Source organism: Anser anser (assembly GCF_964211835.1).
Source record: "Anser anser genome assembly, chromosome: 23".
Taxonomy (NCBI): domain Eukaryota; kingdom Metazoa; phylum Chordata; class Aves; order Anseriformes; family Anatidae; genus Anser; species Anser anser.
The window spans coordinates 348,258-365,053 of NC_139744.1; positions in this window are offsets into that span (position 1 = coordinate 348,258).

Here is a 16,796-nt window from a genome sequence, read left to right on the forward strand (position 1 = left end):
CAGACAGTTGAGAAAGAGGTGGAATTTCATAACTTCGTATTTTTATTCACCAAGAAAATTTGTCTTGGTATAAGATGAGGAATTTGATCACGGTTTTGGGATGTTCAGAAACATGGAACAAAGGAACATAAGACAGGATGAACTCCATGAAGGTCAAGGAGTCTGATGTATTTAGAACATGCTGGAACCTACTGCCTGTGAGCCAGTCTGTACAGTACACTAGCAGCAAGTCCAGCGCCCTCAGACATGCTGTGTGGTACAAGATCTTTTTGTGCTGGGGGTTTCCAAGCAGTAACTGTCCTTCCTGCCCCTCCTCCCTCCAACACTAACTTCCCCCCCTCTGAACCTGAAGGGTTTCACAGCAAACAGGTTGCAATCCACAGTGTACTGGCTCCAGTGGAACAGGCAGTTGAGCAGGGCTAGCCACTGGGACCATTTGCTGGGCTATTGCTTCTACTGGTGTCAAGCAAACACAAAGTGCAGATCAGCTGTTGGGTCAAACGTATTTACTGGCCCATGTTTTCAGGTCTACAGTATTCCTAAAGCATCTGTGTGAAATCTTGGATGCTTTTGCTGAGAGTATACAAGTTACTGATTGAGAACACAGCATGCAAACAGCCTGAACGTTTTTGGCTTATGGATATTTTTTTGGAATTCAATGCACCACCAGTACCTTCACCTATATGTAAAAACAAAACAAAACAAACAAAAAAAAAAACACAGTGACAGGGAATTTAATCATTAGAAACAATATGTAAACTGATGTGCTTGATTAAATTTAACAATGTGTGTTAAGCCATAAAGGCCAGTGCTGAGTTAGAAGAGACAGGCAGGTGCTTCTTGTTAAAATTCTTCTCTTGAATTACATGGCAGGTTAGGGTGAGTTTCCTGTCATTTGAAGGATCACCCTGCTTGCAACATCCATCCATCTACGCTTAGATTTTATAATAGTCAATTTTAAAACGGTACTTAACATCTCCATATTTCTTAAACGTTTCAAATACTGACATTTTTCTTTTCTTTGTCAGCTTATCCCAGATTTCAAAATATTTTCCCGAAAAAGATCTGATTCTTAATTATAAAGCTCTGAACAATTATTTTGTTCTGATTTCTCACTCCAAGAAGTCAAGCATCAGAATTTAGCACTGACATAGCTTCAGCGTATTTTTCCAAAACCCAAGGAAGTAAATTTCCAGCCTCCAATATTTCACAGCAGCATGCTTGCCCAGCCCTGGTCCCTTCCTCTCCATGAGAGGAGGAATGACAGTTAAAAGAGAAAGTGCTTTTGTGTAAACAGGGAAGCAAACACTGTGGTGTTGCAGCTCCTCAGACATAAGGTTTTTGCAAGCAAAGGAAGGTCAGTAGTGATTTTATGGCAATCCTTGGTTAAAGTATGTTACCATCTCTGGTAAGGCCTCCTGTTTTTCTGTTCCAGTTTTCATGAAACCCTTTCTCCTTAATCCTGAATAACTTGTAACTTAAAAGGGTTTTCAAAGAAACATGAAAGTTTGTACACAGCAGCAAACATGCCACAGGTACAGAGTCTCTTGAACAGACCACAGAACTGGCATCTAAACAAATGTTTACATAAAAATCACACACCTTAGTCTTTATGATACCTTACGGCTCTGTCTGCAGTCTGTCCAGGTGATCCAAGGCTAGGGTCATTTATGTGCATCCTGCTCTCACAAACAGCCTATTGCACTTCTAGGGGGAAGCGTAAGCCTGGCCATGGCACCTGAGAACAGACCTAGACACTTGCCTGTCCAGATGGACTGGGCATGGCTGGATCCAAGAACACTGCTGCCCTCTGCTCCATTGCCAGGTGATGAGGGTGTTGATGAGTCCCCCAGGGTGGGAATCTTTGTGGGGACTTTCAGAGGAACCTCAGGGAAATTAGTACTTGTTTTTGATGGCAATCAAAAAGATTCTGATCTCAGTCTTATCACTTTGTTCTCATTACCAAATAAGCTTACCCTCTACAATGACTCAGTTCAGTACAAATGAAAAAAGGACAAAGCTCGTTCCTACAGGGATGCACAGTCCTGCTTCCAAGTGGAAATGGCAAATCAGGATTAATAAATCATTCTTCATGCTCTATTAGTCCCTAAGTCTGGATAGCTCACTGTGAAGTGTAAGAGCACTTTACCTTACACTTAAGTTTATTCTGCTTTACCCCTTCAGTCTGAACTTGGCTGCATTTTGAACAACTGGCATCTGGGACTCACAGTAGTCCTAGCCCATCTGCATGGTGTTGTCCATGCACGGAGCAAAGCCCCCATCATTGTAAATCTGTGGAGATGGTATTTTTTAACTCAAACCATTGAGCTATCCTCAGATTTTTCACTTCTGTTTTCTCACTTGCTCTGCTTTTGTTGCCAAATCTAATGATGAGCTTATGTCTGAGATGCTGATGTTGGGACACCAGCCACCCCATTTCCTGTCTTTCTCCCAAGCTCCCCATCATCATCAGTCCGTAAAGGATGTGAAATCTGCAGTGAGATTCCAGGGCTCATAGGCTCCATTCCTGCTAATGCGGCTCTATTCATTGCCAATCCCATGTCCTTTCTTGGAGTGCTTTTGGCAGTCTTTTCCTACATCTGTGCTCAACCGTCATTCAGACACATTCCACTAAACCTAGGGTTACACAAAAGCATGAAACAATGTGAGATGTACAGAGCAGAAATGGAAACACACTGTTTCTTTTTTGGTATTTGGTCACAACCCACCACTGCCAGCACCTTCCTCTATGTTATGTATCTTTAAACTTCACAGAGAGGTAAAGTAGGTGAGCTAAGAAATCTCCTTAATGTAATAGTTGGAGTTTTTGGACTTGAAGTGATTTTTTTTTTTCAAAATATTTCCCAAAATCAAGCTTGTTCTTTCCCCTTCCCCACCCAAGTTTTAGAAGAAAAGGATCTGAGATTCCTCAAAGACAAAAATAAATGTAGTCTGTCTTTGTTCTCAGCGTGAATTCAAACCCTAAGGCTGAGTGTTCTTAAAAGATGTATCCCAAGATTTGGTTTGCATTTGGTTTACAGCTTTTGCTTGAAAAGAATTAATGTATTTCTGAAGACCCAAGAGGCCAGTGGTTGGGGTACTATCCTGGGTACTTGAGAGATTTGAGTTGTACTTTGGGCTTTACCATGATCTCTAAATTTATTCCCAGTTCTTACAGCCATTGTAAAATACTCAGAGATCTCCATGGAACTCAGCTATATAAGGGCCAATATCATTTATAGTCTAAGTTGCAAAGAGAACCTCCCAAATCTGCCCAGTGTCTATCTTGGCTGCCAGCAGCAGGCCAGAAACACAGCGAACTCTGGCAAACCTGTGGGGTCCTCCAGCTTGTCTGACAGCAGCGTTCATAAAAAAGTCTGAAAAGATGCTGTGTGGACAGGAGGCATTTCTCTCTCTCTCTCTCTATCTTTTTTTTTTCTTTCTTTTTTTTTTCCTTTGCTACAATGTCAGATGCAGGTGGGAGAATAAGTGGATATCAAAATTCTCTCAAGAATTTGTGGACACCAGTTCTCTGTTCTCTCCCCTCACACTCCTGTAAGTCTCTACCGCTCTGGGACACTTCTCACACTTGCTGCTCGCTTCACCATCAAGCCCTTCATCGCCCATTGAGAGCAGAAGGGCCTCGGGCACGGCAGAGCCCCAAGGGGAGGGGTAGAGCTGGGCCGAGTTCACCCAAACCCACTCCAAAGTCTGGTGCCTCCTCCCAGGCCGGTGGTGCTCTCAGGAAGCGTAATTCAATCCAATAATGCTCTGGGTATAAATCAGGATCCTTTCCCCGTCAGAGAGCCCGTGTGTGCAGGGACTGACAGAAGTGGGGGCTTGACAGCACCGGGGCAACCCTTCTGCCGGGGTGTGTGTGTGTGCTCCAGGGGGAGCCGGGGTCCCACCCGCAGGGACAAAGCTGCCGAGAAACAACCGGCCGCAGAAGCGAGCCCTTCCCATCGCGAACCCGGACCCCCTCCTCCCCCCCGCCGCGGCTCAATTTGCTGCGTGCCACAGGGGAAATTTATCGCCGCCTGAACAAGAGCACCGTTTTTTGGCGAAAACCTCTGGCTAAGCGACATCCCCAGATTCAAGCCCCTTCCGGAGAGGCCGCCGCAGCGTTTTGCAGTAAATCTGCCCGGTATTTCGGTTTCCAAAGGATCGCAAGCAGCTCCCCCGCCGCCACCCCCCCTCCGCTCTGCTGGCCGCGGCCGCGGCCGGAGAGCGCGGAAAGGCGAAGCCGGGGGGGCTTTGGCCGTGGAAGGAGCCGGGGGAGGAAGAGGGGGGGATGCCGCATATGAGCGATTAATAAAGGAAATATGGCTCGTGCCCGAGCACCGCGGGTGCGGTCCCCGGCCTGTGCCTTGTCCGACGGCCGAGCCAGGGCTGGCGGGCGAGGGGGCAGCGGCGGCCCCGGCAAAAAGACCTGAAAAAGCCTCGGAGAAGCGGTTGAGGGCAGCAGCCGGCCAGGAATGAACGGGAAAGGTTTGGGTGCAGGCGCAATGTGTAATCTGTGCCGGGTGGTGGGCTGGGGTCCTCCGGACTGGGCTGCCCGGTTTTCTTTCTGGCTTTTCCTCCAGCAGCACGGACGGCAGACGGCGATAAACGAGACGGAGCTCGAGGTCTTCCCCAGCCCGTCGTTTTTCTCCCGGTAGTTTCCCTCTCTGGAGCCGATAAAAGTCACGGCCGTAAATACGAGCGTTTGTCTTGGATCTCTCGGCGCGCTGGGGGGAGGTCACTCAGCACACGGGGCTGGGAGACGGTGTCTTCTCCCACCTCCTAAACAGCCTGGTGGACGTTTAGAAGCACAGAAATCACACGATTTCATTTTCTTTTCCAAAAAAATAAAGGAATAAAGGCAAAAAAAAAAAGTTTCAGCAAAATCCCTGATTTATTATAAAAGCGAAACTCGCAAATTGAGCCAGTTTAAATTTTATTTCTGAAAACAGCAACTGTGTAATGCATAACCCCCGTCCCAGAAAAACACAACTTAAAGCCCCACCTGCCATCCTGACACTTTGTTCACACACCCTTCAAATCTGTATCCCAAAATTGTCTGTAGGCTGAAGCGGGAAGCAGCGGCGTGGCTTCGTCACATCGCTGGTTGCTTCTTGTGCACGGTTGCAAATCCTCTATAAAAACAAACAAACAAACAAACAAACAAACAAAAGCCACTCCTCTCATTTTCTGTTCTTTTCATTTTAATTTTCGTTGGGTACTTTTCTTTTTTTTTCTTTTTGTTTTTTACGTGCACACATAACAAATAATAAGGAGGCATTTCAAAGGAAGCTCAGAGATGTGTCCTTCTCACAGGGGTAACAATTTCACAAAACACTCCTATGTTTCAGCCTTGAAAATATTTCCATGAAAATAATCGTACTCACTCTGTAGAAAACGTTGCACTAATTCCCACATAATCACTCTTTTCCTTCCAGAATCAGAAATCAAATTCTTCTTAGATACAGAGTTTTTAGGCTACAGATAATTACTTGTCTCTATTTGCAGTTACACTTCCCACAGTGTGAATTAAATTATCCATACTGATTCCATGTGTGTAAGGCTTTCCTTTGCCAGCTGTCTGACTGAAGTAAAGGTAATGGGGCGCACGCAGTTAAAAAACAATAGGAAGGTGTAACTCATAGTAAGAAAGGTCCTGCAGCCCCAAGTTTCACATGGAAAAGTGAGGATGGTAAGTGAAATGTGAAGCAGATCTGAAATTATGCTGTAATATCTTATGTTGCCACTTTGCATCATCCTCAATTCCCATTTTGGAGAAAGCTGGCATTATATCCGTAGAAAACAAAATAAAACAAAGAAGGTCATTTCTTCCCCAAGTAAAACCATAGTTTATTTTGTAATTTTCCTTGTGCATGTGTTTGGCTCGCAAAGACACTTGCAATCATTCATATCTTGGTTGCAAGAAACTATATTCTAGGCACAACACAAGGAAGCAGAGCTGCTTGTGCCCCTAACGCATGGTCTCTCCAAGCAACAGCTCCCTCATTTTGTCTATTTGCAGACGAATCTGATCAGCTTCTAGGAAGCACAAATGCAGCAGCATTGTGTTATCTTTTTTTTTTTTTAAACCACTTATTTTCTAGACTTTCCCAACCCTGCAAGAAGAATTAAAAGTCATTCTTTCAGTACATCAAAACATCACTTAAGGCAAGCGAGTTCAGTTTATATTGTTGCTTTATTTTTTACATTTTACTTCTGTAACCCAAGCTGTTTGTGTTATTTTACTTTCTTAACTTACGTGGTGGTGCTCCTGTCTTGTTGCATAGTGACCTCATGCACTACTACTAATTAATAAATGCAGGAAACAAAAGCAAAGCACCAACCCAAATAACTGGAGTTATTTAATGCCCATGTTGCTTCAGGAAAGTGAATAGCAAAGCTGGCTGCACACAGAGCATGGAGGACCCTTCCCAGTTGTGGACTGATGAGGACTCACAGCCAATACATCTGATCATATCCATCATTACTGTTCATCGCCTGCCATGGAAAGGAGGGTCAGACCGTCACTGTGGACTCCCTTCCTTCCTTTGATAAGAGCATTGGATTGGAAAAGAACCTTGATGGTGTAGGTGGAGCTGTGCATATCCAGACCCATCTGTGCTGTCACAGAAAATCTGTGGCTGGCCATGTCCAAACAGAAGGAGGCTTTGAGACATCTACCTAACTCCCAGTCGTCTCCCACCAGGATGAGCGATCCTCCAGGCCGGCGGAGGCAGGGCTGCCCCATAGGGTGTGGAGCTCTCCACGGTGCTGCAGGCCCTGGGTTCAAGCACTGCCCTGGACAGCAGCTGAGCTGCACAGCTTGCTTGGGAAGGCTGCCTGGGATGCCAAGACTGTAAATTCCTGTTGACACCGGGGTGGAGTATTGCTTTGTGTTTGCCTAACAGTGAGGTGGGGTTTCTGAGCCGCATCTAGGCACAGGTGTTCCTGCAGGACAGCTAATAAATGCTAATAACTTCTGACACTGCTCAGTGGTTCCATGTCAAGTTTTGAGACTGTGTATTTTCTGAGCATTTTCTGGGTGATTAAGTAAAAAGTAACATTCATTATATATGTTCTGTCACAATGCATATGAAATTGGACTTGATTTGCTTATAATTTTCTCTGTGATATCGCTCTTCAAAAGAACAAGACCCATCTGCTGGGCAGAGCAAAGCTGCTCAACTTTAATTCATTTTTGTTACCATTTCAGGGGTGTAACCTTTGACAGAACATAGTACAAGTCTTTGAACAAAACAGTTGTGCAACTAGCATTAAATAGCCTAATTGAATCTTTCACTAACCACACCCACTTGCTTTGGGCAAAGGCTTTCTCTGTGCAAATATAATCATAACCATTTGCCATGAAATTTATTACCTTTCAAATCATGTGAGTTCCATACTACATGCAGACTTAAAAGAGTAAATGCCATGGATTCATCTTCAACATAACCACGTGTTTCATTAAGGTGCCTCATAAATTCATTCTGACTTTCATTAGTTTGCCTTTGCTTCTGTGTTACGCTTGTTTCTGCCTTTCCAATGCATCTCAGTTTGATTGCCCCTTTAAGCTCTGCCCTATGAGATGGAGACATGATATTTATTCTTGTGTGTGTTAAACACCAGTCATTTCTGTTGTTATGAGACAAAAGTAACAGTAAAATTAATTTAAATTACTATTTCTTTCTGGTTTAGGTATCAGCATTAAGTAAATTGATTTTCAGAAGGTGCTGAGCACCTGCCATTCAAGGGCAGCACCCAAAATCTTTTCAAAAATTTGCCATATTATTTCTTCTTGCTCCCAAAATGTCTAGTAACACCAGTGATCCAAACAGGGATGTCCAAAGGACAGAAGCAGAAGGGGAAGTGGGGACAGGCCAGGGCTGGTCTGTAGCATACTCATCAGCTGCTCCTGGTCTGCACGATCAGAGGCACTCTGCAAAGAAAAGGCACTCTGCAAGGAAAGAAGAAGGTGAGAACTGTGAGAATGAGACTTGTACACTCCGCCTAAGGTCTTATTTCCACTCTCAGCCTTCTACATGGTCTCCTACAATTTTACCTTGTTATTACCATGACATGTATCCTCCCACTGCCAGAGATCTCACGTTGCCTTTAGACTCCAAATCCATGCTTTCTGTTACTTGCAAATAAAAAATCTTTGAAAACATGTCATATAAATCTTCTTGGTTGTGATCTAAACCATTATTTCATGTCCTGTCCACCATGAAAGTGACAAACATGACACACACTAGTCTTGCAGCCACTTTCATATGTTATTTAGACAATGGTCTGAAATTTCTCTTTCTACTTTACTTCTTTAGACTAGTGAGTCTTCAAATATCTTTAAGGACTCATTAAATTTATAGAGAGGAGGAGAAATTGATGTGTAACAGGCATTCACTGCTCAGTGTTTGGAAAGTGTTTGGATGGAAAAAAAAAAAAGTTATAAAGCTATTGGAATTTATTTTTTCCTACTTTGTTATCACTTATCACTTTGAAAGTCCATGGTAGGGTCTGGCTTCACACAGCTACTGGAGTGCAATAATTTTTGTTAACAATGATGGCAAAATGAGATGTGTATGGATTGTATTGTTACAATATAACTGGATTATATTGTTATGATTCTTTATTTTTGAAAGAATCATTAAAAATGGCTATGAAATGGAAGTTTAAATTAAAAAGCTGATCTGGAAAAACAATTTATTGTATTGCATAAAACACTCATCAAGCTGCTTGATCTGCCTTTTTCTTCTTTATAGCTTTCTGGGTGATGGCTAAGAGGGGACTTTGCCCAGACTCTGCACCTCACAGAAAGGAAGTCACTCCTGATGGTTATCAACTGTTTTGTAGACTTTAAGGAGTTAACTCCAGACCTTGTTCTGGCTTCACTTCTCATGAGTGGATTTTATGGGCTCCTTTTAACTCACAGCACAGACTTGACACTCTGGCCTTTTGCAATAATCCTCTCACTCATGTTGTTTCTTCTGGAAACTTCTCCTGCTCAGCTTGTGCCAAAAAGCTCCACATTCCAGTTCTCCCAGACTTCAGTGGTTTGTGTTGATTTTTTTCCCCTTCATTTCTGCTTTCTTTATGTAGTTAACAGTTAGCAAGAGACAGAATGGACAAAGGACTTTTTTAATAGGCTTTGTTCATTTCTTTTCCAGATATTTCAGATATTCTTTCTCTGAGCACCCATTCCGTTCATGACCACACACCCTCACCAGGATGAAGTGGCCCAGTGGGATGCCTACTTTTGTTCCAATGCTCATACATTAGGTTTTCCACACCTTCCCCCAGGAAGCAGTTGGGAAGTCACTGAAGTGTTTAGCAGCTCTCCTCAAATGGGTGCTTTTTTTACTCAGAAGCATCTTGAAACCCTTTCCCCTCCCCATCTTCCCCTTCTGCTAGGTCCTAGACACATTCGAGTGCAAAATTATAATCATTCTCAAAAGTAGTTTCACTGAAATATACGTAACACCTGTGGCACTCATAATAAAGCACATTTCAAATATCAGCTTGGATCTTCACTGTTGTCTTAGGGAGGAGGAGATATGAACTTTTTTTTTTTTAATTCATAGATTCTGCATATGGAATTTTGCAAAATTTTCCAGTTTTGTGATCCTTATTTTGCAGATGAGGAAACAGAGGCAGAGAAGAGGCTGAGTTATTTGATCTATTTCACACAATGTTATAGAATATACCTTGGAATAAATATTGCCAGTGTGTTGCTCACCAGCCTGTCTCCACAGGGCAGAACAAGAATGTATTTGCTAGTGTGAGCGTGTATTGCATAAATAAAACTGTATCTGTAGCAGAAATAAAATATTTGGTGGAGGTTGAGAGAAAGTCTATAAAAATCTGCTTGTTTCACCAAAGATATACCTGCATCTTCTGTCTGAGTCTTTAAAAAGGTAGAAAATCAAAGAAGATTAATTAACCACAAGCCTAATGAAAATAAACGGTGAATTATGCTCATGATTGGATCATTCAGCACAAAGTTTTGACTGATTTGAAAGAAAACACGCTTTATTGTTAACTCTGCTTTTTCCTTTAAATTAGAGCCAGTTTGTAATAATGAATACCACTATGTAAAGAAACATGGGCTACCGAAACTCACAATCCCTGTAAGATCCCCCATCTGTGTTTCCATTTTACAGCCTTCCTCCATCACAGTAATTTGAGCTTTTCCTTGGAAGGAGCAGCGAAAGAGGAAAAATGCTCTGAAGTATCTCTTTTTAACTGGTGTTTTTCATTTCAGTTCTAGCCAGGGATTGCCCCCTCCTGGATGATAGGAGGAAGTCGAATACCACGACCTTGGAATCCTTCCCTTTAGGCTGTAACCCATGCACCCGCCAGACCTCCGGGACAATTTGCTTCTGCCAGGGCAAGCTGTCCTGTAAAGTAAGATTAATGCCACAAAAAATGTGGGTAACCACACCATCCACTGGGGACTAAGCTGCCAAGGATAGAGGGATAGCCAAGACAGAGGATGATAGAGATCTGTCCCAGCCTGGAAGGCAAAAGGAAGAGTTCGGGGGAATATTTTTTCACTGTTTCCGGGGATGGACAAGTTGTTTCTCACATACTGTGGAACTCACATACACTGAGGAACTCACTGCTACTGGAAGCTGCAGAAGCCAAATGTGTAAACAAGAGTCAAAAAGGGATCCAGTTGAAGGACACATCTACCTTTGGCTTTCAACCACAACAGTCCAGGCAGAGACACCAAGTTAAAAAGTACATGGCGCTTCCCAGTACTTTTTTGTCCACTTGTCCTCAGTGTTTTTCTAACTGGAATCTATATCACTGTGAAAATCCATCCCAGTGACATGCCACCATGCCCTGGCTGTCAGTCTGGGTTGTGTGGACTCTTTTGTCTCTGTGGTTGTGTTCCCAGGTCTTTCTCTGTCCCCATTTTCAGCATCTACTGCCACTCCTCTTGCATCATGTGAGCCAGGAAGTTTCCAAGGTGCTTGGAGGCTTTCACCAGGCGGTGAGACAGAAATGCAAAGCATACATCCTTTATGCATTTAAGACTCATAAAAAGGAAGCCTACATCTATTTCATCTGCCCTCTAGAGTCCCAGAGTTGGCCTAATAGGAAATGGGGATTGGGGGTGGTGGTGGTGGTAGTGGTGGTGGTGCTGTTTGTTTGTTTTTTGTAATGTTGCTATTTAGATAAGCAGGCGAGAAGGTCCATTTCTCTGCCTAATGGTGATTCTAACACTTGTGAAGTTGAATGAACACCACTAAAGGGAAAGATTAGAAGTCACTTTAAAGTGGAAATAGGGGAAGTTTTCAACCCAATCTATTTGCAACCATGACACTGTATAAAGATAGAGCTAATGTGAGTGCAGTGAAGTCATAAAGATAGGCTGACTTGGTTTTAAATTAACAGCAATATTGTTTATACTCAGGACATCAGATAAAGGAAACCTTTTACAGAATCTCTGCTACTTCCTAATCGTCCCCCTCCCCTCCAACAATATTAGTTAATTAAAAAGTCAATATAAAACTTCAGAAGGCTTGATCCCCCTCTTCCCCCCCCCCCCCGCTTTTTTTTTTCTTTACTGAGTGCTTCATTTTTATTAAGGTTGGTTGGCTTCTGTCAAGATAAATACATAACATCAGTGTTTTATTCTCCAAAGAGCCACTGGATGGGATGCTAATAAGATTAAAATGATAATAAATAATCCCAACAGCAGCTTTTATGACCTGGTTTCTGCTGAGCTCCCTTTTGGTTCAATTTTGCTAAAACTCCAGCCAGATCTCATCCTACACACAGTTCCCATTCACCATGCCATGGTGGCCTGAGTGGGGCCTGGGGACTGGATCAGGCCTGGGAACCTCCCTGGAGCAGCTCTGCTCTGGCCTCCCTGTTCATAAGCTCGTGGCTCACAAAGACAGGAGATGTTTCACTCTTTCACATTTATTCCTTACATTTCCCCTTCCTACAGAGGCACTTGAAAAATCTATACCCGCATTAAAAAAAAAAAAAAAAGAAAGGCTTTTTGGAGACAGATTGATCCCTTCTGTTTTCTCTCAACTGCTACAAAGTGAAGAATACATATCTAGACTGAAGACAGAATGGGACTGACAGCCGTTTAAATCAATTAGAGCCCAAATTACCTCGAATCACAAATGCACGGAGCCGTTACCTTGCTGCATTTCGCTCTAGTGGTGTCTTGCTGCTACACTTTTTGATGTAACTTGGCATAAATGCAGACTGAACCCCCCCTTCCCTAAAAACACAAGTAACCCAATTCTCACTTTCTCTCCTAGGTCCAATGTTTTTCTCCTCCCCAGCTAATTCGCGCCAGTTAATTAATTGAGCCCGTGGCTCCCCCTAGCGTCGCTCGGGGCCGTTCCCGGGGGCGGGGGCTCTGCTCCCGGCCCCGACCCCCGCCCTCCCTGCCTCCCTTCCCTACCACTGGGCCGGAAAGGGGAAAGGCTCTATGAGCTTAAGCATCACAGCAGGACCTGGCCTGTGTAGTTTTACTGAAGAGCTTTCCGTGTGTGGTTTGCATGAATGACACAGAGACATTTGCTCTCTTTAAAAAATAATGGAATACAGCTAGGCCAATTTAGACCGCAAGGTCTTCTAGACTATAGTGACACCAGACAAGGATCTGGAGCTGAGTCTGTTCAAATTTGGGGCTTCAGTACAGTGGGCTGAGGTGATGTTGAAGGTCCTGGACCTTCAAACACTTTCCTGCATTCTTACTTCCTCTCAGAGTCAATGGATTTCACCTCTGTGTATTTGTATGTGGACATGAACACCATGTTTAACAGCCAAAGGGACCTGTTTATGGTGGTGCATGGCACCTGCAGTGCAGTCTGGTTTTGGTGGGATGTAGAGACATTCAGCAGGACTGTGCCATGATGCTGCTCACACTGCCCATGTCCCCTCATCCCCTGAAGAGAGCAGAGGCACTGCCTGTGCACAGGTACCGAGGAGTCGACAAGCACAGGCTCCTGTCTGCAGCATCCATGGGCACAAGCCAGATGGCTCTGAACTAGCAAATATGTTGCTTTCTTCATTTGGATATGAATTCCACTAGAGAAATTAGGTTTCTGTAATCAATTGGTACGCTGAAATAAGTCTGGAAGTGCTCTTTGCTTCTCTTATTGTTATTTCTGTGGAGAAAATGAGGCATGCAGCTGTGATTGACTCCCCAGAGCTCTGCAGGATCTCACAGAGGGAAGCTTTCATAGTTGTGTTAGGCACAGATTAGAGATGTCGTCTTCTTCAGTACCCCTCTGTTACTTCCTTGACCTTGGCGGGATCTCTTCCTTTCTTCCCTTCCTGCAAAGATGTGCAGACTCCTTGCTCCTAACCTTCCACCTCCAGGCTGCCATGATGAGGGGATGTTCCTTCTCTTGCTTCCCACAGCACCTATCTCCATAAAACTGCCAACATCAGGGCCTCTGGGACTGCCCAGAATATAAATAATAATAAATAATGTGGGTCTTCAGGCTCCAGCAATCTTTCCCCTCCTTTCTCCTCTCCTTTATCCCCTGTTTCAGCCATTGTGCATCCTTTGGGCAGTCTGCAGGTATGCAACCATCCAGAAGGAGGTCATAATTCTTGGGGAATTTGTCCTTTCTCACCCTGACTGAGGCATTCTTCTTTGTTTGGAAGACTTTTCCCTGTGATCTCCAGCAGACGCACCTCAAATTTCAATGCCAACCTTGCACTCCTGCTCCTTATTCAAGGACCGTGACCTGTGACCTTCAAGGTCAGACATCTCTAATCCCAAGAATAACAACTCTCTAGTCAACAGGAGGATCTCTCTCTCTCCAAATTTATGAGGGGTAGTGACTCTGGGGGTGGGGTAGGGAGAAGAGACCTTAAAAGGTCCACATCACCCATGGATGTGAGCTAAATAGTTTCAGAATGGTGCTACAACTTGCCTTTGCTCTGTCAGAGGGAAAAGACACTGGGATCTTTTACTGGGATCCACGGCCTCACTTTGTTCTTGTGACTTACCATGTGATTTTGGGGCCTTTTTTTAAAAAATAAATAAATAAATAAATAAATTATTCTTCTAAAGAAAACTGGCAAATTAAGGGGCAAGACCAGCCCAATCACCAGGGACAATCATGGAGATGGAGAAGTAATTTTTTTGGCCCTATTTGGGTTCCAAACCTTCAGAGAGACTGGAGAAGAGGAGGCTATTTTTTCAAAGATGTGAGACACTGAAACTGCACAAAGGAGAACCATAAACCTGAGAGGCCAGGGGAGCAAGAGGGAGAGGAGTGCTTACATCCATCCCCTTCCAAGGGAAGTTAAGTCATGGATTTGCTCTTGTGCTTTTTCTTTGCCTGGATTTCCAGTTATTTCCCATTATTTCACCTCCTTCTTTCTCCACCAACCTCCCTCTTTGAACTCCAAAATATGTGATTAATTAGAAAGAAAAGCAGCAGGAACAGCAAACCGATATATCTATGGAGTTTCTGCAGCTACTTCAGGCTGGTGTTGGGCTGGGATTTTTCTGTGTGGATGATGGCCTACAGGGGAGCTGAGCAGCCCTTTCCATGTCCCAGGGATGGGAAATGATCAGGACAAAGAAGCCCCATTGCCTTCCTGCAGAGACTGGAGCTGCCAGAGGTGGAAAGGCTCTCCCCAACATGGACATCCCATGGATGTTTTAGAAGCCAACAATGCCTCTGACTGGAATCAGAATTCAGCTCCAAACAGTTTGAAAATCCTGTGTTTTAAGGTCAAGTCGTGAACCAGCTCTCATTGCAAGGTTTGACTGCTTAAATTCATGCTAAATCTGGAGGGATCTCTTGCTGGGAAATGTAACCTGGAGAGAGGGGGAACACGGGTTAAGTTAAGGAATGAAATGAAACTGTGTCCTGGGAGTCAGGTTGTAAAAAGTTGTTACCTGGTAGTGTTCAGGCTCAGGCACTGTAAAAAGACTTTTACAAGAAAGGTTTATTTTTTGGACTGTGGGCAAAAGGGCTGAGGCGGGGAATGCAGAGGAGCCCCGCACTTCTCGGGGTCTGGCTGGACAGGACCAGAGGTGCTCATCCCAGGGTTGGTCGTCTCCAGTGCCAGTGGCAAAGCACATTAGTACCTGCTGGCAGCAAACATCGAGAGGTAGTAGTTTGGGGTTGTTTACTATGTGATTACATGATGTGGCAAAATTCCCTGTGTTTCCTCTGCCCTTGGCAGCAGGTGCTCCAAAGCCCTACACACTCTTTGCTTCAGGATTTAAGCACAAAAAAACTAAAGCAAAATACGTTTCCTAAATCCTAAGGCCTGGAAAGCCATCAGCAAGGGGAGGGTATGGTAGTGGTGTCCCCTGCAGCCTATAGTATCCTTTTCTGTCACTCATTTCTGACAAACTACCAATTTTTGTTTTAAAAAAAAGGAAAAGGAAAATCATTTCTTCTAGCTGAGACACCCTGAAACCTCAACCACTGACATTTCCTTTAAAGGTTCTGTGCCCATTTCTCCTTTTTTTTTTTCCCCTCCCCAATTCCCCAGTGACTCACAGTTATGGAGGGACATTGAGGACAAGTGAGCAAGTGTGGGGAGTAGGGTCAAGGCTGCAGAGAGCCTGGCAGTAAGGTGGGGATTGTAGTGGTCAGTTCCCTTGGCCACTCTTCTTTTGTCTCCCAGATGGCTGAAAGCACCACTGGCTGACACTTTGGACTGTACAGTCAATGTGCAAAGCAGTTCTGGACTTTGATCCCTGGGGAAAGGAGAGGGTAGAGTGTGAATGGAAAAGGGCACCCCCAAGGGACCACAGTGCAGAATCAGACCCTGGAGGAGGTCTGATTTTTATTTTTTTTTCATTTTTGTGAAGGACTTTTGGCTACATTCCCTGTGCAGTGCAAAGGCCCATTGAGAGCACAAGTGCAAAACTGTTTGGAAGAGGAGATGGGAGGTAGAAAGATGCTGAAATGGGGAAAAACACCACAACTCCATAGCTCACAGCTGCAGCTCAGATAACTCTGGGGAGCTGAGTCCTGCACACTGCTCCAGGTCAGTCCTGACTGCTGGAGGGGAGCACTAGTGTTGCAGACCACTGAAAAAGGGTCAGATATCCTTCTGGGGCTCCAAGTGTTTCCAAAATGCCCTTCGTTTTGGTTGTTTTAAAGCAGAGGTTGGTTTTGGTTTTCGGAGCTTTTTTTTCCTATATGAGGTTTTGGTTTATATTTGTAATTTCCAAAATCTGTAAAATCCCTCCCCTTCCATAACTCTTTTTGAAAGAATTGCCCATTACTAGCTACTAGAATCAGCATAGTTTTATTTTTGAGATCATGTTGTTAATTCAGAACCAAATGTGACTGTAAAGTATCTCCTCCCAGCATGAGCTTTAATAGGTTTCCACCAACACCCTGTCCCCGCAGGCTTAATTCCAGAAGAGAAGGTGTGTTGCAAGTGAAGGAATTGGATAAATAGATTCTAACGAGGAAACATTTTTTCCCTTTTCTTCATGCTCCCAGTCCGCGTCGTTTTGGAAACGGTGCCTTCAACCATTGGAAACCTGCTGTTGTGGTTAGGATTTTTTTCTTTGCAATTACAGCTCTGCAGAGGATTGTGCCACAAAGCATCATTTTTCTTAAAGACAGAGTCAAAATTAATTCACTGTGATTGTTAAATTGCCTTGTGTGGCCAGGCATTTAATCCCGTGTATAAATCCTTACTGAAGAGAGAGGGAGCAGACTGGGCACGGCCCTCCAAGGCAATCTGGGTTTCCCCTGTGTGTTGGACAAGCCCTAAAGCAAACCCCAAAATTGGACGGAGTCCCCCAGCCCCGGCTAGGAAGGCTTAGGGTCCTC